The 23852-nt window shown below is 40.7% G+C and overlaps 1 pseudogene; it reads left to right on the top strand.

Annotated features, from left to right (window-relative positions):
* LOC148150161 (uncharacterized) overlaps nucleotides 1-23852 on the top strand; it is a 123640-nt pseudogene that overhangs the window by 25721 nt on the left and 74067 nt on the right.

Below are 23852 nucleotides of genomic sequence, written 5' to 3'. Positions count from 1 at the left end.
ATGATTGCAGTTGTTGGAGGTCAATAACATAAGCCCCAGGTTATCCTTGCAGGAGTTCCTCTGGGTAGGGTCCTGGGCCCAATCATCTTCAGCTTCTTCATCAATGACCTTATCTTCATCATAAAGTCAGTGTTTGGATGTACACTGTTGACTGCATAATGTTCAGCATCATTTGTGACTTCTCAGGTACTAAAGTAGTCAATGTTCATTTGCAGGAACACCTGGGCAATATTAAGTCTTGGCTGATAGGTGGTAACATTTGTCCCACACAATTGCCGAAGAATGGCTATCTCCACAAGACAGAATCTAACCATCTCCTGTTGATGTTCAATGGCATAACTAATTCTGAACACATCACTGTGAACATCCTGCAAGATTCTATTGACCAGAAATTGAGCAGGACCATCTAGATAATTACTGTGGCTATAAGGTCAGATCAGCAGTTTGGAATTTCTGTGGTGTTTATGTTCCATTCTATCTCTCCAATGTCCATCCATCATTGAGGCACAAATAAGAACTGTAATGGAATAAATGCTACGATGTTTGCAACTTTGACAACAGTCAAGATGCTAGACATCATCCAGGACAAAGCAGCCCAATTGGTCTGCAACTATCTATCACATTCAACATCACTTACTTTACAGACTTGAAGCAGTATTACCATTTTTTTAATGTTCCTTCACAGTTGCTGGGTGAAAATTCTGACAGCACTATGGATATATCTGCTGTGGTTCAGAAACACAACTCACCACTAAACTCTCACAAACAATTAGGAATGAATAATAAATTCTGGCCCAGCCAGCAATTTCCTCATGAATCATCACGAGAAAAGAAAATAAGAATTAGCACCTAAACAAGCAGGTAATGAGCAGTTTGTCTACATTAAGGCAAATATTAGCAGTGAAATGTATATGTTTTTCAATAGTTTATACACCTTATTGTGGAAACAACTTTGGTCAGGGTGCAAGCAATAAGTCTATCTCACTCATAATCATTGTCCAGCTGATCAAACACAAACTTGAGAAATAAAGTATGTAGCAAGAAGTTTAATAAAAGCCCTACATTGCAAGAAACAACAGAACTCAACTGTCAGGTCAAAAAATCCAACATTGGGTAATGGTAGAACATCAAACATTTGCAGTAACAGAAAATAAAATATTATAGCTGCTTGTCTTAGAATGTACTTGCATCCATCTGCAGAGTTGAGAACACTACCATAGCCAGACAACGCATTTGTACTGGGCAAGTGTACAGATTCTGAGGCGCCCATGCATTTGTGTAGTAGTCGATGAGTCAGTGACATATAAGCATTTTCAGGAGAGTGGTCAGTCTTGACAGTTCTTAGATTTTCAGAAAGTACCCAACGACCATAAAATGTTTAGTGAGCTTGGGATGTCCATTCTTATTTCTATGGAGGTACTGCTGAAGTCAAAAGTAGATGTACAGCAGTAGTTAAATTGAGTGAAATGTAAAAGAAAAAACAAGGTGGATTTAGGTCAATAGACCTGATGTTAATTACAGTGAGACTAAAAGACAGGAGTCAAGGTGAGTGTGAACCTCTCTTTCTATGTTCCCATTCCCCCACTCTGCAAAGCTCCAGCTATTTATACAATATAAAGCCCTGGTGATTTTAGTTTGTTCAGATACATCCCCTCTCACCCAATCCTGAATGCTTTGCATTTACTGCGAAAATTAAGTGGAAATGGAAGTTAACTAGCAAGATAGAATGTAATTTGGGCCACACGCTACTGCAAACATGGGCTAAAGGAGTGACTACTGTGACTCTTCACATAGTCACTCAAAGGGGTTCTCAGATAAGTCTGACATTTGAGAAGGGAAGGAATCTGGACGGGGAAGACCACAACTTAGTGTGCAGAGTCTGGAGGAGCCTTTGTGTCTGCTTGAGAGAATTTGTTCATTTCCACGACAGCTGCAAATCTGTGTTTACCAGGTGGAAATATTGCAGTGACTTCCACACTCAGAGTTGGGCGAAAGTTCAAGTTGGATCTTCACTGGCAACAGTTATCAGGTGGGTCGCTCAGCCATCTCACTGCTGTGAGCAGGTAAAATGGAAGTCATTAGAAGTTCAGCAACATGTTTAAGTTCCCTGGTAAGGACAAGCCAGGGAACTATAGACCAGTGAGCCTGACGTCGGTGGTGGGCCAGTTGTTGGAGGGAATCCTGAGGGACAGGATGAACATGTATTTGGAAAGGCAAAGACTAATAGGGATAGTCAACATGGCTTTGTGCGTGGGAAATCATGTCTCACAAACTTGATTGAGTTTTTTGAGGAAGTTAACAAAGAGGATTAATGAGGATTGATGTGATCTATATGGACTCCAGTAAGGCATTCGACAAGGTTCCCCATGGGAGACTGATTAGCAAGATTAGATCTCAAGGAATACAGGGAGAACTAGCCACTTGGATACAGAACTGGCTCAAAGGTAGAAGAGAGAGGGTGGTGGTGGAGGGTTGTTTTTTAGACTGGAGGCCTGTGACCAGTGGAGTGCCACAAGGATCGGTGCTGGGTCCTATACGTTTTCTCAGTTACATAAATGATTTGGATGCGAGCATAAGAGGTACAGTTAGTAAGTTTGCAGATGACACCAAAATTGGAGGTGTAGTGGACAGCAAAGAGGGTTACCTCAGATTACAACAGGATCTGGACCAGATGGGCCAATGGGCTGAGAAATGGCAGATGGAGTTTAACTCAGATAAATGAGAGGTGCTGCATTTTGGGAAAGCAAATCTTAGCAGGACATATACACTTAATGGTAAGGTCCTAGGGAGTGTTGCTGAACAAAGAAACCTTGGAGTGCAGGTTCATAGCTCCTTGAAAGTGGGGTCGCAGCTATATAGGATAGTAAAGAAGGCGTTTAATATGCTTTCCTTTATTGGTCAGAGTATTGAGTACAGGAGTTGGGAGGTCATATTTCGGCTGTACAGGACATTGGTTAGGCCACTGTTGGAATATTGCGTGCAATTCTGGTCTCCTTCCTATCGGAAAGATGTTGTGAAAGTTGAAAGGGTTCAGAAAAGATTTACAAGGATGTTGCCAGGATTGGAGGATCTGAGCTACAGGGAGAGGCTGAACAGGCTGGGGCTGTTTACCCAGAGCATCGGAAGCTGAGGGGTGACCTTATAGAGGTTTGCAAAATTATGAGGGGCATGGATAGGATAAATAGACAAAGTCTTTTCCCTTGGTTTGGGGAGTCCAGAACTAGAGGGCATAGGTTTAGGGTGAGAGGGGAAAGATATAAAAGAGACCTAAGGGGCAACTTTTTCACACAGAGGGTGGTACGTGTATGGAATGAGCTGCCAGTGGAAGTAGTAGAGACTGGTACAATTGCAACATTTAAGAGGCATTTGGATGGGTATATGAATAGGAAGGGTTTGGAGGGATATGGGCTGGGTGCTGGCAGATGGGACTAGATTGGGTGGGGATATCTGGTCGGCATGGACAGGTTAGACTGAAGGGTCTGTTTCCATGCTGTACATCTCTATGACTTTATGACCAGAGATAGTAAGCCTTGATTGTTCTTTTATTTTCCTATTGTACCAGTATCTGTCTCCTGCTGGATGTAATGTGTTAATGTTTTCCCTGTTGGTCATCCCTTTTAGATCTTGTTGAACACAATATCACTTACCTCACCATAAGTACAACAGAGCATTATTTCAGTTAAAAATTACACAGTTGTTCACACCAAACAATCAGATTTCACATCATGGAATTATGATCTGTTATCACACTCTATCAATACTCTAGAATAAAAAATGTTTTTATGTAAATGTGTGATACATGGAATGTATATCAGTAAAACTGTGTGAAACCTTAATAAAATCATTCAGTGTTATCTTTCCAATTTCATTCTTATTTTTTGTTATTATTTGCTTGACTACAAGTGTATTGTTCGCTCCAATTCCATCATCATAACTCCCAGTCCTTTGTCATGGCCAGACTAGTCTGTCACAATGAGCATGCTGGGAAGAATGGACATATTGAAAAAAAACTACATTTGTGTGCACTTCCTGTCCACAACCTGTGTCATTGCCTGTTACAAATAAATGTATTACGTTGGACTTTACTCTGAATGCAGGTAAATAACACGTAGAGATCTTTCAGATAAGCAGTTTTTTTTTAGTTCTTCACAAGTTATGTGTCTTGCTGTCCAGGCCAGCATTTACTGGCCATCCCTAATTGCTCAGTTAAGAGTAAACTGTGGACTTGAATCACATCTAGACCAGATCAGATAAGAACAGCAGTTTCTTTCCCTAAAGGATGTTTGTGAACAAAATGTTTTTTTTAAATGATCAGCAACAATTTCTTTATTGATTTTAAACTCTTAATTCCAGATTTGTTATTGACTTCAAATTGGATGAATATATTAAGTATGAACAAGAAAAAGTTCTTATTCAGAACTTACTCGAGAAGGAGCAAAACTTGACCTACTCCTGGGAAATATGCAGGGCAAGTGACTGAAATGTCAGTGGGGGGACACTTTGGGGCTAGTGGTCATACATTCTATTATTTTTTGAAATAGTTAGGAAAAAGATACACCTGATCTAAAATTTAAATTTCTGAATTGGAGTAAGGTTGATTTTGACAGTATTGGATAATACGTTTCAAAAGCTGACTGGGGGTTCTATTTACAGGTAAAGGGATAGATGAAAAGTGGGAGACCTTCAAAAATGAGATAACAAGAGTTCAGAGGCAGGCTGTTTCTTATAATGTGAAGGGTAGGCTGGTAGGTGTAGGTGACTAGAGAAATTGAGGCTCTGGTCAAGAAAAAGAAGGAGGCATATAGCAGTTATAGACAGCTGGAATTGGGAGAGTCCTTATACAAATATAAGGGCAGTAAGAATAGACTCAAGAGAGAAATCAGAAGAGTAAAAAGGGGACATGAGATAGTTTTGGCAAATAGGGTTAAGAAGAATCCAAAGAGATTCTACAAATACATTAAAGGCAAAAGAGTAACAAGAGAGAAAATAGAGCACTTTAAAGAACAACAAGGCCTTCTATATGTGAAACTGCAGGAGATGGGTGAGATACTAAATGAATATTTTGCATCAGTATTTATGGTGGAGAGGGATATAACAAGTAGAGAACTTTGAGAAATAAACAGTGACATCTTGAAAAGTGTCCATAAAACAGAGGAGGAGGTGTTGGACATCTTAAAGCACATGAAGGATAAATCCCTAGGACCTAATCAGGTATGTCCAAGGTATATGGAAAGCTAGAAAGTACTGAGCCCCTTGCTCAGATATTTGTATCACAGATAGGCCCGGTTGAGGTGGTAGAAGATTGGAGGGTGGCTAATATGGTGCTATTAAGGGCTAGGGGGAGAGTGCAGGTAAGTGACATTGAAATGCCCATCAGCCATGATTGAATGGCAGAGTGGACTCATTGGGCTGAATGGCCTTACTTCCACTCCTATGTCTTATGGTCTTATGATCTTATTATTTAAGAAAGGTAACAAGAAAAAGCCAGGGAACTAAAGACTGTTGAGCCTGAAGTTAGTGGTGGGTAAGTTGCTGGAGGGGTTTCTGAAGGACAGCATTTACATGTATTTGGAAAGGCAAGGACTGTTTCGGAATAGGAGAAAGTGAGGACTGCAGATGCTGGAGATCAGAGCTGGAAAAGTGCAGTAGGTCAGGCAGCATCCAAGGAGCAGGAGAATCAACGTTATTCCTGAAGAAGGGCTTATGCCTGAAATGTCGATTCTCCTGATTAGGAATAGTCAATATGGCTTGTGTGATGGAGTATTTTGAAGAAGTGACAAAATGTTTGATGAACGTAGAACAATAGGCATTGTCTATGTGGACTTCATTAGGGCGTGCAACAAAGTTCTGCGTGGTAGACTGGTTAGCAAGTTTAGATGTTGTGGAAACCAGGGAGGGCTAGCTTAAAGGTAGGAGTCAGAGGGTGGTGGTGGAGGATTGTTTTTCAGACTGGAGGCCTGGGGCCAGCAATGGGCCACAAGAAGCAGTGCTGGTCCACTGCTTTTTGTCACTTATATAAATGATTTGAACGCAAGTATAAGAGGAATACTTAGTAAGTTTGCAAATGACAAAAAAAAATTGTTGGTGTAATAGATAGTGAAGGTTATCTCAGCATATACTGCAATGTTGAACATATGAGCTGATGGACTGAGGAGTGGCAAATGGAGTTTAATTTATATAGATATGAGATGCTGCATTTTGGAAGGGCAGATCAGGGCAGGATTTATACACTTAATGGTAAGGTCTTGGGGAGTGTTGCTGAACTAACATTGGAGTGCAGGTTCATAGTTCCTTGAAAGTGCAGTCGTAGGTAGATAGGATAGTGAAGAAGTCATTTGGTATGATGTCTTTTATTGGTCCGAGCATTGAGAATAGGAGTTGGGAGATCATGTTTCAGCTCTACAGGACATTGATTAGGCTCTTTTGGAATATTGTGTCAAATTCTGGTCTCCGTCCTATAGGAAGGATGTTGTGAAACTTGAGAGGGTACAGAAAGATTTACAAGCATGTTGCCAAGGTTGAACAGTTTGAGCTATTAGGAATGGCTGAATAGGCTAGGGTTGTTTTCCCTGGCGTATCGGAGGCTGCAGGGTAACCTTATAGAGGTTTATAAAATCATGAGGGGCATGGGTAGGTTAAATAGGCATGGTCTTTTACCTGGGGTGGGGGAATTCAGAACCAGGGGGCATAGATTTAAATTGAGAAGGAAAAAATTTAAAAGTGACCTCAGGGACAACTTGTTCATGAAGATGGTGATGCATGTATGGAATCAGCTGACAAAGAGGTAGTGGAGGCTGGTACAATTACAACATTTAAAAGATATCTGGATGGGTATATCAGCACGAAGGATTTAGAGGGATATAGGCTGGCTGCTGGCAGGTGGGACTAGATTAGGTTAGGATATCTGGTCAACATGGATGGGTTGGACCAAAGGGTCTGCTTCCATGTTGTACATCTCTCTGACTCTCTGACTCTAAAGTGTCAGGATCCTGGAGAGTGTTGATGAACAAAGACATCTTAGGATGTAGTTTCATAGTTCCTTGAAGCTGGAGTCACAGATAGACAGTGTATTGAAGAAGATATACCTGCCTTTATTAATCAGTGCATTGAGTATTGGAGTTAAAATGTCAAATTGCAGCTGTATAGGATATTGGTTAGACCACATTTAGAATATTGTGTCAATTATAGTCTCCCTGCTACAGGAAAAATGTTGTGAAATTTGAAAGGTTTCAGATAAAATGTATAAGGATATTGCCAGGGTTGGAGGATTTGAGCTATAGGGAGAGGCTGAATAGGCTGGGGCTATTTCCTCTGGAGCATCAGAGGCTGAGGGGTGACCTTATGAAGTTTATGAAATCATGAGGATCACATAGCCAAAATCTTTTTCCCAGGATAGGTTTTAAGTTGAGAGGGAAAATATTTAAAATGGACATAACGAGCAACTTTTTCACACAGAGGGTGTTGCATGCATGGAATGAGCTGCCAGAAAAAGTAGTGGACGTTGATATAATTACAACATTTAAAAGGCATCTGGATGGGTATATGAATTGGAAGAGTTTAGAGAGAGATATGGACAAATGATGGCAAATGGGACTGGATTAATTTAGGATATTTGGTCAGCATGAATGAGTTGGATAAAAGGGTCTTTTTCCATGCTGCACAACTGTATGACTCTTAAGTAGATTTGAAGCTAGGTTCCCAGATTAGTACCTGGATCTCTTGATTAATAATCTAGTGATAGTACTATTAGGTCATCACCTTCTTCAATGCTTTTATATGTCAAAGAATGTTAGTCCAAAGACTGAATTTCACATCTCTGATGATATAAAGAAAAATGCATTGAAGAAATTAAATCACTTCTTTTTTAAAACACCCCTTCAACGAATGGAAAAATTGGGCATGTTGCTTAACAGCTAGTCAGTGATGGCTCTTGTGGAAATGAAGAAGTCAATCAAGCTTGCCTAATGCATTCAAGTGTGTATAGGATTGGTTAGAATTGTTGATTATATTCGACAGATGCATGATCTGGAATAAGTCCTGTGATGGCAACTCACATACCTGTACATGCTGATGATGGCACAATCAACTTGTTTTTCTCTACTTGCTATTTGTTACACATTGTAAGAGGAAGAATTTCATTCCACATCATTGGAATTCAGCTCAGATTGGGATCGGGAACGGTGTCAGGAACAAACCTAGGCCTTCAGACCAGCCATCGATCGAGGGGTCCCCAACAGGCAGAAGCACATGCGACTAATTGCATTTTATAATTTTTTCATTATTTCTTAACAAACATCCATATTTAAGCAAATTGCTGTTGTTAAGTCTTCTCTTAACTACATTTAACAAAATCTGAAGAACCTCTTGGATACACTTTGTGATCCAAGACATTTTTGGCAATGAGGATGGGATTTGGGAAAATGTGTAAGTGAAGGGAATAAGAACCTTATGTTCCAGAGACCTTCTGTATTCCAAGATCGAATGCAGCAGACTCTGGATTTGGGTCTATAGCTAATCATTAGCACAATTAGGACCCCGAAAGAATGGGGAACACTTATAATCAGAGAACTGGAGGCCAGCTTTCTGTGCTGTGCTTGTTCACTGAACCTTGTAGAAGTGTTATCTCTTTGTGGCCTGGTTTGAATACATCATTGTTTGTTGATTGCTAAATGCTGTCTTGTACAAATTGTGTGTTTTTGTTCCCTCGAGCTCGAGATTTGGGGACACTTTGAAGTTATTTTGCATTTTGGAATGTATGCTGATTTGAAAGTGTAGTGTGTTCCTTTGTAAGTGTGGAACATGTATCGTTAACGTAATGTCCTTTTAAGAAACCATCAGTGGCTGTGTAAAGCAAATGAAGTATTCATTTAGAATTTGTATCTTAAAGCATGGTAAAAATGTATTTCTTGAAATTGGTCATAGGTGATTAAACTTAATTGCAAATAAAGTTAAAAAGATAGATATAACTGACCTCTTTCATCCTTAATGTATTACTTCTGTTGTATTTGGAAGGAGGAAGGAAGCCTGGGTAAATTTTAATCTCAGGAACTTTATGTTTAGATTATCATGTTCAGAATTTCATTTTCTGGCCAGAGTACACATCCAAATGCTGTTTTAATGTGTGAGTGAATCTTTAATTCTGAATGTTATGATTGACTCATTGTAAATTGGCTTTGGTGTAAAAATAGCAAAGTGATAGGGAAATTGGGATGTTGAAACTATCTGTGGGTGAGGAGTTTAAAAAAGGAGAATTTAACAAAAGAGGTGGGTTTTTTTCTTTCTTAAAGTATAACACACTTAGTTCCTTGCGGGATGAGGAGAGATGGATGATTTAATTCAGCGCAAGAGTATTTGCTCCACACCCTTTTTAAAAAAATCTGTATTAGATTAATACTAATTAACCCATTTTGCTTGACATGAAATGGAAGTTGTTTGCTTTTATTTGAAATTGCAAAACTGAATGCTGACCCAATTTGCAGACTTTCAATGTCACAACACAATGATGGATGAGGCACCCTCAACCCATCTAGCCATTCACCAATAATACACTTCAGTGTTGGGGAAGTACTGTGAAAGCACTAAATATATTGAGTATCATGAATCTCAAAACCACTGAGCCTGGGTACAGTTAAGCATATTATGACAAAACTATATTAAGACTCACATGCCCTGATATTCTAAAACATATAAATTGAGTAGTTACCTGAAAATTTAAAGGGATTCTCGGAAATGATAAAGTGCATGCACAATCTCAGTAGTTTCAAAGCATAAAAATGGTTAGTGGTTTTGAGCAAATAAGCAGAATATTGAATTTGGACAAATGTACATACAGATATATCAAATATCTAGAATGAGTTATCAAGTAACTTTAAAAATGTTTTTGTGAAGTACGGAATTTGAGGTTAAAATACATTTTAGTGAAAATGAAATTTAGATGAGAGCATCAAACTAATAGCATTCTCCTGGTGATGTTCAGTCTGCAGTAGTTCTACAGAGACATGGAGACAAGATCCAGCCTGTGGAATATTACTCAGGCAAAATGAATTCAGTCGTGATGGGACAGCACTCATGTATCTTAACAATGCAATATGTTACTGGGCATTAATACCTTGACACAATGGGAGAAGTGTCAAGGGATTAATGCCCAGTAACACATTAATCCCCACATATTGGAAGCTGGCAAACTGAGAGGTGTTATGGACAGTAGGTGAGCCAAATGGAAAGCTGCTCTGTGGCCAGGAGACAAGCAAGTGGTTAAAGACTATAGAGAAAACACAGCAAACTATGTGAATCAGGAAGAAGAGACTCATGATTGTATCCCCCTGGTTGACCATTAAGAACAGAAACAGGGTCAAGTTATGGAGGAGACATTGGAAGATCAGATGTGTTTGTAGATGGGGCACAGAAGTACTATGATGGCGACACATAATCCATGGATGGTGACTAGGATGGTGTAGGCCATGGTTAATTTGAAAGGAGAACTTTTTTCAGCGGAGGGGGTCGAAGGATGATACTCCGGCCACGTAAGTGAACTAAAAGCACTGAACTAAAAGAACTTATCGCCACACTCCAGCTAGGAAAATGACAGAGTTAACATCTGCACAGACAGTAAATATGCCTTTGATGTAGTCCAAAACTACACGATGGCATGGGCAAGACAAGGGCTATATGACTTTGAGTGGTAGTACAATTCAACATGGGACCCTAGTCACGTACCCTGTGGCAGCAGTAATTAAAATTAAAGCTCATAGCAAGATCCAAACAATGATCACAAAGGAATTTAATAGCCAGCTAGTCTCGCACACTCTCTCTTCTGTCTCCTTACGGATTTTAAGGGCCCTCAGCAGTAGTGAGATCATCGACCCTAGGATGGAAACTGGAATAGATTAAGATCGCATGTAAATATACATGTGCGGCAACTGTGATTAAGATTATTACTATTACTAGCGCAAGCATGAAAACACTAATCCGCCGTGGGCTCCTCTCAATTTTGATTCCAGCAGAGGCAGACAGGCACATGGCGAAATGGGAACTTAATGTTAATACGACTTGCTGATTCCATCGTGACCCTGACTGTACATCACTGGTAGGATATATTTAGGGCCACTGTGATCATTAATTTGATAATACACCCTATTGTTATATTATTTGTATTGATGATGGTTATTTTCATTGTAGTTTTAATCTTCTGATGTACATTGCATACTCTTATATGTTCTTGCGCAACTGTCGCTAATTTGGGTCTGAATCTGCAATTGTAACATGAGCTGTCAAATACCTTCGGTGGTGGATTGTACAGGTTAGATTAGAATTGTTCATGAAATTTGACAGCTGCGTGACCTTGAATAAGCGATGGGCAACTCATTCCTGTACATGCCGAAGTCGGCATAATCAACTTGTTTTTCTACACTTGTTTTCCTTCCTTGCTGTTTGTTACACTGTATAAGAGAGGGCTTTGGATTTCACCTCGGACCGTGATCGCGAACAGTGCCAGGAACAAACCTAAGCCTCCAGACTAGCTGTTAATTGAGGGGTCCCCAATGAGCAGAAGGGCTTGAGACTTATTTATTTTGTTTCTTTCTTCTCCATTTGTTTATTATTACTTAATAAATGTTTATATTTAAGCAAATTGCTGTTGTTACGCTTTCTCTTAACCACATTTAACGGAATCTGAAGAACCTCTTGGATACACTTTGTGATCCAAGACAAAGTATCACAATGAGACCTCTTTAGTTGAACCTGCACAGAGATAATTATCCTTATGGTGAGCAGCCACTCATTCCTGTTGCCTGCCGATGTGCCTCCAGGATGGGACATTTTCTCCCTGACTTTTTAGGGTCAAGGATGTCACTGAGCAGCTGCAGAACACTCCTGAGTGAAAAGGATGAGCTGTCAGAGGTCATGGTATGTAACAGTTTGTTATTGCTGTTGGGAAAGCTATAAACTAATCAATCAATGGTGGGCTCAAAACATTTTGTTAAAAAGGGGGTGCAAGTGTGAAAAATTGGGAAACAGCTAACACAACAGCAAGAACTAATAAATTATTAGTTACAGTCTGGCAAAAAAGAGAATACAATAAGGATTAAATTGCAATTTTGGTTTTGTATGTGAACGTGAGGAGGAATGGTAAATTGGGTTGGTAACCTTAAGGCACAGATGGGCATGTGGGAATGTGACGTGGTGATTCCAAAGACCAGTACATTCTGAGTTTCAAAGTGTTGAAGTAAAGATTGAAAAGAGCAGGTAAGCAGCACTAAAAACAAGGAATGTCACAGTGCTGGTGAGATAGGATATTCTGGAGGCTTTAAGGACATAATCCATTTGTTTAGAATTTCCAGGTGTCGTTACAGAACTGGTTGTATTCGAGGGGTCAATAGTCAAAGGGAACTACATGGAGGAGAAAAATTGTAATGTAATTGTAATTGTAATGAACTTCTTTTGGCTAAGTGCAAATCAAAGAGATTTCTGTCATGAGGTGGACAGGTTTTCTCATCATATTTTACTGTTCTTGTTGCATTAAACAAATGCCAACCATACCCACACCCCTCCAACGACTCCATCCATCATGTCTGACTCCAATTCCTTCTTACCATGCACCATTCTCCAAAGCAGATAGCTGCTGACAGACTGGCATCCCTTGTCTCTGCACCATCTTCAAAAAGCTGCTGTGCATTATAACCTTGCCCCTCACTGAGAGCAACATGGCATAACATACTGCCCACAATATGCAGCCAGCTTGATTGACATTCCCTTGCTCATATAAGTCCATTCTCTCATCCTAGTCACCATCTAACCACCCATGCCACACACTGCTTGTTCCAAACTTCACCCTACCTGAACACTCTCGAAGTCAGTACAACTCTGTCCCCAATGCCTACTTTAAATCCATTGCTTGTCATTGCCCTCCTTGGAAGATTTATCCCATTCCCCTGTTTTCTCAGCACTGGGTACTTTGCCTCATTGCCTGCTCCAGTTGTGTAGAGCACAGTATGCCAGAATGCTGCAGCACATTATCTAGACTAATCAGGAGGACACCATGAATGGTCCATGCCAAAGAATCCAATCTTGAACAGCCCCATTATCTGCTCCACTACAGCCTTGGTCAAAGCATGAGCAATATTGTATCTGTGCTCTGCATCAACCTAGGGGCTTCCACAATGGTGTCATAAATGATGGTCACCTTTGTCCCTCAGGAAACAGCATTATAAGGCACCTGGACCCTCAAACACATCAGGAGCAATGAGAGAGTTCCAGAATTTAGGTATTATCCTGACTGCCCATTTTGGTATCATGACTGTCCATCTTGACACCCTGAGTTCACCACATTGAACTCAACCTACAACTGTCTGCCCTGCCCCGAACCCTCATAATACCCCTACTCCTCTTGTGGTGGCCACAATGATGGTCATTGCCATTAACTCCTCCTCCCTTCAGATGTCAGACTGACTTTGACAAGAAGCTTTTGAACAGAACTGATCACAGCCCTGACCATTTTGTTTGCAGCTCCCCAGCTGATGATATTTGATTCCCCTGACAGCTGGTGATGGCCGAACAGGACTGACAGCTGCCCTACTCCCTTGATTGTGGTTGGACAGATTCACTTAGCATGAGTGCTCCAAGTGGTTCTGCACTGTGCAATGAGAGTCTGTGCTTCATGAGCTACCTGCAAGTGAATCAGAGAGATGACATAATGCGCATGATGCATTTGTAGACATCCATGGATGAGAGGTGCATATGGCTGATACCCATGGATTATGCCTTGAATTGTTGTTTGGTCAGCAACATGGAGCCCCTCCAGAGCAAGTAATAAGCTGAAGTCAGCAGGTTCCTGCTCTGATTTCCACAAAGGGTTTTCTCAATATCTAATTTTTTTTGGTTACATTTGGAAAGATAGAAAACTAAATATTAATAAGACGCATTGAGCCATTAACAATATGTTTAACAAACAATAATCTCCCTTAATTGGTAACTTGCCACTGCCCAACAAATTTCTCAATATGCTGCTTTTGGAAGTATAAAAGATGGAGTGAGATGCTCCCAATATTGAGATAGGACTTGTCAGCTGCATCAGCTGATCAGCCACAAATGTTGTCATAATCAACATCACTCAGACCCCTGTAAGAAACTGTCCTATGGAGAAGTGATAATACAAGGTTTTAATTATGCCAATATAGACTGGGATACTTACAGTATAAAGGGCAGAGAGGATGAAGAATTTCATAAGAGCACCCATGAGAAATGTATATTTCTAGTCCAGTGAGAATGGAAGCATTGCTGGATCTGATCCTCAGAATGTGGTGGATCAATTAGTTTAAGAGTCAATGCAGGAACTTTTAGTGAAAGAGTAGTCAAGATATCATAAACCATAGATGAGCTATGAGAAAGTACAATGAACAATCTAAAATTAATGCACAAAATTTCCTTTATACATTGTTCCTTATACCATAGTTGGAATACTGTGTGCAGATCTGGTCTCTGCACTAAGGGAGCGATGTGATTGCAGTAAACAGAACCCAGAGGACACTTGCCAGCTTTATGACATGTAGACTAAATTTCATTGAAATCTTTTATGAAGAGGTGACAAAGATCATGGACAGGGGAATGTCTATGGATACTGTTTACAGAGACTTCCAGGAGATAGTTGATAAAGTCTCTCATGAAAGGCTATTGATTTAGAGAGAAGCCCACTGAACTGAGAACAAAGTACTGACATGGCTGTGAAATTGTTTGAGTGACAGGTGACAGAAAATGGGGATAATGGATAAGTACTCAAACTGGGAGGATGTGATGAGTGGTGCCCCATAGCATTGGCATAAGGACCTCCATTATTCACATTATTTATTATCTATATGGATAGTAGGATAGAAAGTCATCTATTGAAATTTGTTGATGACACAAAGTTAGGAAACATTATGGACAGTGTAGATGGTAGCGTATAATTATAAAGGGATATTGAAAGACTTAGTGAATGGGGAAACTGTGGCAGGTGGAGTTCAATGTAAGCAAGTGAGGTCATCTATTTGCAATTGAAAAAGGATAGGATCAAGAAACTTTCAACTTGGTAAAACATTTAATACAATGGATGGCCAAAGAGAATTGAGGTTTCAGGTGCATAGAACTTTAAAATGCCATTAACAGGCACAGATAATAACCAAGAAAGTAAATGGAATGCTGGTCTTTATGTTTAGAGGACTTGGCATTAAAAGCACTCAGACATTATGCTGGAGCTTTACAATACCTGATTGGACACCACGTGGAGATCTGTGAGCCGATCTAAATGGCATGCCTTGGGAAGGATACACTAACCCTGAAGGGAGTACATCATAAGATGACAAAAATAGTACCTGAACTTCAGAGGTTCAGTTATGAAGAGAGATTATGTTTTCTGTAGAATTTTAAAAAGTTAAGTGGTAATCTGATTGAAGTTTTCAAGATATTAACAGAAAAAGGGAAGATTGATAAAGATAATTTTTTCCACTTGTTGGGGATTTTGGAATTAGAGGACATAGTTTAAAAATTAGTGCTAGTCTGTTCAGGAAAGATGATAGGAAGCACTTCGACATGCAAAGGGTGGTGGAAGCTTAGAACTCTCTTCAGCAAATGGCAATTGATACTGGATCAGTTGATAATTTTAAATCTAGATACCATACATACTCAAGTAATAGTCAAATTTTTTTGACCACTTTTTAAGGTTAATTTTATGGGTCGAATATAACATGGATAGTACTTTTGAGGAGCTGAATTTCATACCGGATTATTACCAGAAGTCCAATTGATCTCTAAACAAGTAAAGAAAACAATGAATTATGGTAATTCTGAAAACTGAGTGGAACACAACAGCCAGTGGACTGGAAGACAGGGAGCAGAGCGGAACAGCTGGCAGACTGGAAAGCTGGAGTGGGATGTGACAGCTGGCATACTGACTCATAAACGTTTATCTGTGAATTCTATGACTTTTACATGAGATTTATGGAGAATTGAAGATTATTTAGCCAAAAATAGGGGTTGACTTTTATATGAGATCACCCAAGTATACACGGTGGATAAATATTTATTAAGCAAAGATATTAATGGATACGGGTCAAAGATAGGCCACAGATCAACCATAATCTCATTGAATGGCACAACAGGCTTGAAGGGTTAAATGGCCTACTCTTGTACCTATGGCCAACACAGACACTGTGAGCTGAAGGGCCACTTTGCATGCTGTAAAATTCAATGATTCTATGACTCATTCCAGTCAGATATGACCATATCTATTATAGGTGAATTGACATCAAAAATCACGCTTTCTTTGAAGATAGGATTTGAATATAGTGAGGTGCATTCTCATGAGGGAAAGGTGGCAACATAAACATTTCATTTTTGGGGTGAGAACATAGCCAATGTTACTGTTCTTGGTCATGCCGATGTATGGTGTACAGGTATTCCGTAGATGTGGGCCTGGTTTGTAAAGAGCCAGAGCTTAAAAAAGGATTCCTGAAGAAGGGCTTATGCCCGAAACGTCGATTCTCCTTCTCCTTGGATGCTGCCTGACCTGCTGCGCTTTCCAGCAACACATTTTTAAGCTCTGATCTCCAGCATCTGCAGTCCTCACTTTCTCCTCCTTGTAAAGAGCCTGGCCAATTAATGGGCAGGAAGGGTGTTTGCTGACCCTGATGAGGGAGAAACTGCATATTCATGATGGAAGAAGAGAAAGAAAATCCTATAGAACATAACTAGCAGCTGCAGTTGTGCTCCAGCCACAGTGAATAGTGTGGATAGTGGCGGAGCAGGAAGGGTGCCCTTGTAAGATTAATCATACAATCCCATTTTCTCAAAGAGTGCCTTCCATATCCTTAGTTTTAGCTGATGCCTCTTATTTCGTTTGCCAATTGGATATGTCAGTATGTGCAGGAATGGAATTATTAATTGTCCCCAGTTGACTTTAGTTGAATACCCACTACTTTCCCAATCCAATGTCTCCAAAAAGCATTGAAGTGCCAATACAGTGTGAAAAACAGCTGCACAACCTTGTGGATCTTTCCATCTTCAATTCCACACCTGACCCACTTGTAAATTCCATCCTGAATAATGAGATGAAGCAGCAAAAGAAAGCATTAGAGAGATTCCAGGCTGACAATACAAATAAAAATAAAAACGTTTGGAAGGGAAGGGAGAATGAAAATGAAAGTGAAAGACAGATAATGAGAAAAGATTGACAGGCAACACAAAAGGGAGTTCAACATTTTTTGATAAACTTTCTTTTAGAATTCCTAAAGTGTAGAAACAGGCCCTTCGGCCCAACAATCCACACTGACACTCTGAAGAGTAACCTACCCTGACCTATTCCACTATGTTTAACCCCTGACTACTGCACCAAACCTACACATCCCTGAACATTGTGGACAATTTAGCAAGGCCAATTCACCTAACCTGCACATATTTGGATTGTAGGAGGAAACCAGAGCACCTGGAGGAAACCCATGCAGGAAAGGAGAGAGAAGTCGGTTTGGGAATTAAAAATGGGATCTATGCAGGGAGATAAGGACATGGTTGATATACTAACTAAGTTTTGTGTCAGTCTTTATCAAGGAAGAAAATACTGCTGAAGTCATAGTCAAAAGAAATGAATGAACTAACAATTTATAAGGATGAAGTATGAGGAAACTTGGTGATGTTTAATGTAAGTGAGTCGCCAGGAGTTATGGGAAGTTTCTGAAGTTGCAGTGGGAAGTAAGAATGTAAATTGTCAAGGTACTGGCCTTAATCTTTCAATCCTCCTGAGATATAAGAACATTTTCAGAGGACTAAAGGAATGCAATTATTGTGTCATGTTTTAATAAGTGTATAATGATAATCTCAACATTCATCCCCAGGCTGGTCAATTCCACAGGTGAGAAAAGTAAAGTGCAGGACAAAATTCACAGTTACTTGGACAACTGCAGATTAATTCAGCAAATTCAACATGAGTTGACTGAAAGCAGTCATTTTAATGAACTTGATGCAGATTTTTGATGAAGTACAAAAAGGGTCGAAAAGAAAATTGTGTTTGAAATACTTTTCGTGAGCTTCTAAAAAGAACATTTGATAAAGTGCTGCATAACTGACTTGTCAGCAAAACTAAAAATTGTGGAATGAAAGGGGCATAGATTGCATGAGTGTAAAGTGACAGGAAGTGGACAACTGCAGTGAATGGCTGTTCCTGAGATTGAAAATGCAGCCTTCCCAGGAGTGACCTTGATCTAGATGCACAGGGCACAATTTCAAAATGTGTAAATGACAAAAAACGTGGAAGTACTCTGAATTGTGAGGAAGATAGTGCCAACTTATACATGACTTAGGCTGACAGAATGAATAGGCATAGGGCAGATTAAATTTTATAACAGAGGTGTACAAAACAATACATTTTGGTCAGAAGAAATCAAAAGGAGCAATATAAAATAAAGCGTGTAATTATGAAGTTGGTGTAGAAACAGAGTGATCTGGAAATAGATGCACACAAATGCTTGAAACCTTGAGAAAGTAATTAAAATGCATTTGGAACCCTGAGTTTTATGAACATATATGTAAATGATAAAAGCAAGAGACTATGATGAACCTTTACAAAATACTGGTGCAGACCCCACTGGAGTATTGTGTACATTATCTGAGAACAGTACATTGGGAAGCATATGAAGGCTTTTAGATAATGTTCAGAAAAGATTTAACAAAATGGTTCCAGGCATGAGGGATTTCAGTTACAATATTTATGCGATATTGGTTTGTTTTGTAAGTAATTTGAGATCAGGCTGGAGGATGATTGTTAAAACCTTTCTTGATCTGTTGATGAGAGTTCCAGTTTTGTGCCCTGTTATAATAAGGACAATAAATAATCAGTGGTCAGTATCTTCCCTGGAAGAAATCTACTACATACACACCTTATCTTTAAGTGCTAAGTTAAATAGATTATTTGTGATGGAAGAAACATTATATTAAATCCCTAGGCAAAGATTTTGGTTGGTTTTTAAGCAGTACTTCTTCATAAAGAGTTCTGCTTTCTTCTTCAGATCACTAAAGGATGTTTATCTTCATTTCCTGCAACTGTTTAAGGATAAGGCCACACAAATACCGGAGAAAAGAAAGCTTTTTAAGGATATTTAGTGTTCGTGGGTGGATATAGGCATTTTGATACTCCTCTGAAGAAATTCTGAAGTTGTCTGTGCCAGTTTTACAGTCTGAATTCATTTGAATTAAATTGGTGAGCCAACAACATTAATAAAGTATATTTAAGAGTATCTTATGAAACAATGGTAGTATCCCTTCCTCTGGTCAGAAGTTTTGAGTTCAAGACTATCTTTAGATTTTTCTTCAGAGTTAGGTTTAGACTTTATTGTCTTGTTTATTCAAGTACAAAAGTACAGGGGTATGGTGACAAGTCTTCAATGTCGCTACATATTATGTTATCTTTCCACCTGTAGAAAGAAATAAGTAACAAAGGTAAAAACTAAATGTTACAGTCACTCTTAGAATTGCATTAAAAATCGAAAAAAGTTAAAAGTTGAATATTAAAGTTCTTTTAGCATTAAGTTGAAAAATGAAGAAATAAGGTTAAAAGTTCAAACATTGCAGATTTTCTTAAGTACTTCGCAATACTGGGCCTGCATTTCCTACAAGAACTCAATTTCCTCCTGTTTGGCATAATTGCTCCACACTAATTCGAGCACCCTTGCTCTCATCATTGCTGCAGATTTCAGGGCAAACTCCATCACCACATTGGGCATATTCCTGGGATTTGACTGCCAAAATCCCAATCCAGCTGCTGCCACAAGTGCTGTCTGTGCCAGGCCTCAGTCTCACCTTTGTCCATGTCAGGCACTGGGAACCCACCAAGAATCTCAGGTTAGGCCCCCAGTCACTGGACATTTAGCCAACCGCCCAATTCAATGAGCCTAATACCACCGCTGCTGCCACTTTCCAGAAGGGAAGTTATTCAAGAAAACAAAAAAAAGTAAAAAGAAGAAAAAAAAAAGACAGAGAAAAGAAAAGGAAGAAGAAGAGCAGGCAGAGTATATGAGCTTACTACACTGGTATCTTGCAGATATACCCTGTCCACATGGAGGTGTGTCACAAGATGTCCAAACAGGTTGATGATAAAGTAAAATAAAATCTGCTCCCTATAGGTCACTTGCCGCTTAGGAGGGTGGTAAATCAATGGGGAAGATGGAACTTTCAAAACCTTAAAAAGAAAACACTTTATTGTTGTTGTTTAAGCACATACTATAGTTAACCAATCTCGGTAGCTAGAATCACAATGCCCTAAGATTTTTGGATGCAGTGGAGAGGTGCACAGTGAGCAAGTAAGAGAAGAATCTTATTTCCTCTCAGGGATGGTAGATGCCAAGTTAAATTAGGCAGCAGGCATGGAGAAGGAGCTGAGCACATAAATGTCACCAGAGTCATCCCAAGGAGTTGGCTGCAGTTCAGGAACACATTTTATGATTTGACCAAGACTGCCAAGGTCTCCCATATTCAGTTCAACTCTCTGTACAGCCCTATACAACTTCATTGAAACCAGCACAGTTAATCCTTCCTTTCCCCTCTCTCCACGAGTCTCCTCAAGTCAGCATGAAATATATACGCTCATCTTACAATCACACCATCAAAACCTGCTGCTGTCCTCTTGACTCTTTGTCATGCCTGCTGCTTCTTCCTGTCACTGTGCACAGTATGCTAAACCAGCTCATCCATTTTGAAACCCCTTAATTAGGATGGAAATGAACTCACTACCACACTTCAAGCAGGAGGGAGAATATGAGAACAAGAGGTGGTCTTTCCTTTATGCAGGGATTAGCACTAAGGGAAAAGGTTACCATCCACATCTTTGGCAGACAGAGGTCACACAGCATCAGAGATAGCCAGCATTGATGCCAGGAAGAACAGGTTTTCTGGACATCTGCCCATCCTTATCTCTGATGCTTTGGCAGTCTGACTCATGCATTATGATAACTTGGCAGTGTCTTGTATAGTCATTCATCCATTATTGCAAACACTTCTTCTCTTTGCCAAGAACAACCAAAAAACCAATACCTGCATAAGCAGAAGAGAGATTTGGAAGCAGGAGCATTGTTGAGAAGATTCATGCCTTGATGTCATCCTTCAAGGCACTATAGCTCAGAAATCTGCACCAGTATGGAACAAGGAATGAGACAGAAATAATAAAAATGACAAGTGCTGGAGAAACTCAGCATGACTGGCAGCATCTGTGGAGAGAGAAACAGAGTTAATATTTCAAGTCCCATATGAGTCTTCTCAGCATTGAAAGGAGCTGGGAAATGGAAATCTTTACAGAGGGGAAGGAGGAGGAAAAATTGAAACTGAGGGTGAGGGTGCCCAGAGCAAAAGGTGAAGGGAATGCTAATGGTGATAAAGGGGAATTCAAGATGTAAAATAAGTATAAATTAGAGATGTAGGAAGGAGAAAATGGATCAGTTCTGCTAAGAGCAAAATCAACAAAAGACAAACACGACATTGCCAAGGATGGGTTGGTGGGGAAGGGCAAGGGTACAGTAATCAAAATGAGGGAAAGAGGCCTTGTTCTGAAGTTGTTATATCCAGTCTTGAGTCCTGAAGGCTGAAGAAGTGTTGTGTGAAATGAAAAATGAGATGTTGTTCCTCCAGTTTGGATTGAAGTCCATTGAAACATTGCAGGAGACCAACGGTGGAAATAATAACAATGATAGCATGGGAGCTAGATGTTTCATTGAAGTGGGAGGTGACTGAGAGATTAGGGGCATTCTTATGGACAGATCAAAGGTGACTACAAAGTAGTCAGCTAGTCTGCATTTGGTCTTGCCAATAGAAAGGACTGCATTGTGAGTACAGTAGACTAAATTGAAAGAAGTACAAGTAATATGCTGCTTCACCTGGAAAGTGTGTTTGAGGCCATGGGCGGTGAGGAAGGAGAAGGTGAGAGGGCAAGTACTAAACATTTTCTGATTGTATAAGAAGATTGAGAATGTTTCAGGAGGGGTGGACCAGGGTGTCACAGAGAGAATGGTTCCAATGGAATGCTGAAAATAGAGGGGATGGGGGAAGAGGTGTTTGGTAATGGTTTCCTGTTGGATTTGAGAAAGTGAGGACTGCAGATGCTGGAGATCAGATTTGAAAGTGTGGTGCTGTAAAGCACAGCAGGTCAGGCAGCATCCGAGGAGCAGGATAATTAATGCTTTGGGCATAAGCCCTTCATCAGGAATGACCAGTCAGGAAGACCTCTTCTGATGAAGAGCTTATTGCCCGAAATGTCGATTCCTCTGTTCCTCGGATGCTGCCTGACCTGCTATGCTTTTCCTGTTGGAATGACAGAAATAGCAGAAGATGATAATTTCATTTCAGAGACTGGTGGGATGGAAAGTGAGAATAAGGGAAATACTGCTCTTTTTCCAGGAGGGAGGGGAAGGGTGATGGCAAAAATGTGGAAAATGGGTCAGACCTGGCTAAAGGCCCTGTTAATCATGGGTTGGGGAATCCTTGGTTGAGGGAAAAAAAGGCTATGTTGCTGGCAGGCTAATGAAAGGTGGCATCATCAGAACAGATGTGATCAAGACAGGAAAACTTGTAGAATGGAATGGTACCCTGGGATGGAGCAGGGTGCCAAAAAGAGTAGTTGAGGTAACTGTGGGAATCAGTGGGTATGTAGAGGATACTGGTAGACAGCCTATCCATAAAAACAATAAAGTCAATGATGGAATGGAGGAGACAGAACTGGACCATCCACACTCCCAGCTCCAGCCCCACATCAGGTCCTGGCTCCCAGCCCTGTTGTATTTTGACCATCCCTCCAGACCTCCCCCTCTCTGAGGATGAAAGATCAGTCCTCAGCAGAGGCCTCACCTTCATCCCCCTACACTGCCGGATTAACGAGATCAACACACGGCGAGACATCGAACAATTCTTCTCCTGCCCTCACCTCCGCACCTACTTCTTCAACCAGGATTCTTGCCCACCCTCTGACGACCCCTTCTCCTGCCTCCAACACACCCCATCCACCTGGACACCCCGTGCTGCCCTCTTACCCACCCTCGATCTCTTCATAGCCAACTGCTGCCGCGACATTAACCGTCCCAACCTGTCCACCCCTCTTACCTACTCCAACCTCTCACCCTCACAACGTGCAGCCCTCCACTCCCTCCGCTCCAACCCCAACCTCACTATCAAATTGGCAGACAAGGGAGGCACGGTGATAGTTTGGCGCACCAATCTTTACATTGCTGAGGCTAAACACCAGCTCGCAGACACCTCCTCCTACTGCCCCCTTGACCATGACCCCACCTCCCACCACCAAACCATCATCTCTCAGACCATCCATAACCTCATCACCTCAGGGGATCTCCCATCTACCGCCTCCAACCTCATAGTCCCACAACTCCGCACCACCCGTTTTTACCTCCTGCCCAAAATCCACAAACCTGACTGCCCCGGCTGACTCATTGTCTCAACCTACTCCTGCCCCACCAAATTCATTTCTGCATATCTCGACACGGTCCTATCCCCCTTAGTCCATGAACTCCCCACCTACGTTCGGGACACCACCCACGCCCTCCACCTCCTCCATGATTTTCGCTTCCACGGCCCCCAACGCCTTATCTTCACCACGGACACCCAGTCCCTATACACCTCCATCCACCATCACAAAGGCCTCAAAGTCCTCCGCTTCTTCCTTTCCCAACCAGTACCCTTCCACTGACACCCTCCTTCGATTGACTGAACTGGTCCTCACTCTGAACAACTTCTCTTTCCAATCCTCCCACTTCCTCCAAATCAAAGGAGTAGCCATGGGCACCCACATGGGCCCCAGCTTTGCCTGCCTCTTCAGCAGATAATGTGGAACAGTC

This window comes from Chiloscyllium plagiosum, unplaced genomic scaffold (assembly GCF_037043375.1).
Source record: "Chiloscyllium plagiosum isolate Xiang-an unplaced genomic scaffold, Cpla_swu_hap1 HiC_scaffold_4, whole genome shotgun sequence".
NCBI lineage: Eukaryota > Metazoa > Chordata > Chondrichthyes > Orectolobiformes > Hemiscylliidae > Chiloscyllium > Chiloscyllium plagiosum.
This window is presented reverse-complemented; position numbering and strand designations above follow the sequence as displayed.